This window comes from Pinus tabuliformis, chromosome 9 (genome assembly GCF_031772625.1).
Source record: "Pinus tabuliformis cultivar Carrire ecotype Pingquan chromosome 9, CPIR1, whole genome shotgun sequence".
In the NCBI taxonomy this organism is placed as follows: domain Eukaryota; kingdom Viridiplantae; phylum Streptophyta; class Pinopsida; order Pinales; family Pinaceae; genus Pinus; species Pinus tabuliformis.
The window spans coordinates 1,410,156,829-1,410,158,732 of record NC_142307.1 but is presented as its reverse complement, the minus strand read 5'-3'; the positions used below and the strand labels follow the sequence as shown (position 1 = coordinate 1,410,158,732).

Here is a 1,904-nt window from a genome sequence, read left to right as displayed (position 1 = left end):
GTTATCTGTGTGAGTAATTGCATTTGGAGCCTGAAAAATGACAACTTGAGATCATGCAAAGATGAACATAAGATGGAAGGGCAACAGAAAGAAAAAAGGTTTTGATTTTTGATGTAGTTGCATGGTGTTTCCGCAAGAGCTCACGTTCAATTTCTTTGTTGCTTATATTCCTTTTGGGAGTGAAACCTGGGCTACTCCATGCCTTTTATATGGTGTTTTTCTTGATATATTTGATGAGGTCAACAGTGGGCAGACAAACACAGAAGCTTCTAGTTCTCCTTTGTGAATTACATTTTTCATTTCTGTACCTACTCCAGCTAGATCTATTTTCGGAGGTTCTGGACAGCAAAGGAGATTCAATAAGGTCAATTCTCCTTCACTGCGGTGTATCAAATCATGCAAGTCTTTGGGATTTTCTAAGCATTGCAATATTATTATGCTTTTCTGCAGTTCAAGATCATGGCATAGAAGCACTCCATTCATTTTCTGCAATTCTGAAGTGTAGCCCGCAATCACCATTTGGTTTTGGCTTCATGAAAGATGGGTTCAACAAATCTGTACTGTGGACAATATGTTCATCCCAGAATTTGACAGATAGTGATCCACACCACACTCAGCAAGTGAACTGGATAAAAAAAAATATATCTTTTAACCATAGGCCAAATGTTTCAAACAACATATCGCTCCTGTGGGACCTACATTGCATGTTTGACCATACTTGTCACAGTATATGTGGTCAATCCTAATTACATAGCATTTGGCTACCTCATCTTTCTTTGGTTTGGATCATAGGCCGACAACTGCTGGAAAAGACAAGGAAGCGTTTGTGGCTACCTTTACTGATTTATGCCATGCTGGTCTTTATCTTCACCTATGTTTTGAGCAGCTTCCCAAGTTTGCAGATGTGGATCTCTAGAAGGATATTGCTTTATCCATATACAGGGTCGAAGCCTGGAGCTTCTTTGTTTGAGAATATTTGGGAATCTCTTGCAATTTTGATTGTAATGCAGTTGTATAGATATGAAAGATGATCATCTCGTCGACTTCCCAGCTTTTCATACATATGACTGAAATGGCCTATTAGTTCGTCTGGGATCAGGATCAGGAGAACATTTGTCCTCCTCACTAAAACATTACATCCAAGAGCTTTTGAAGGTGAATATGCAGAGTTCATATGTACCCGAATGGGCCGCGGAAGAGAAAATAAAACGCAGAGAAATGGTTGCTCCTGAAGCGCGATATATTTTTGTGCGGAGTATTCAAAGTGCTGACAATGAACATCTTTGCAATATAAATAATAAGGAAGAGGTGCATGAGTGTCAGTGGACAGGTGATGAAGACCCTGCGGTTGCTTTTGTGCATTATCGATTCATTGTTGAGGAAGAAATTCCTGTAGTCTATGTTTATAGACTTCAGTTACAGAAATGTGTGCAAGGAAGAGGGCTTGGCAAATTTTTTATGCTTATCGCACGCAAGAACCAGATGAAGGCAGTGATGCTTACTGTTCAGAAAATACATATATCTGCAATAAATTTCTACACTAGCAAACTAAGATACATAATTTCCAGCATATCACCATCACGAGTAGATCCACTGATCGGAGCCGAGAAGAATTTGGCGCACATCCTTGACACCTGGCCCTTCACTTCAGCCAAAAATAAACAAAGACATCTGTTACCAGAAGAATAGGATTCGTATTCTTATCTATGACCTCAGTTAGTCACACAATGGGGTCTGCGCTCCAATTTTTAGTCTTTTTGGTTAGAGAATTTCGAGGAGAAAGTTGTTCTCTTTTCTATTTTTGTAACTGCAGGTGAAACAGCGCCCCTGTTTTGGGGTCGATTTGTTTTTCCCTTAGCAGAGTTTTATTTAATGTATTAAAAAATCATTTGTAAGAGGAAAGA

At 39.2% G+C, this 1,904-nt stretch overlaps 1 pseudogene; it reads left to right on the top strand.

The window, feature by feature from the left end:
* Window positions 1-1,020: 1,020 nt before the first annotated feature.
* LOC149153830 (uncharacterized) lies at window positions 1,021-1,689 on the top strand (annotated as a pseudogene).
* Window positions 1,690-1,904: the final 215 nt, after the last annotated feature.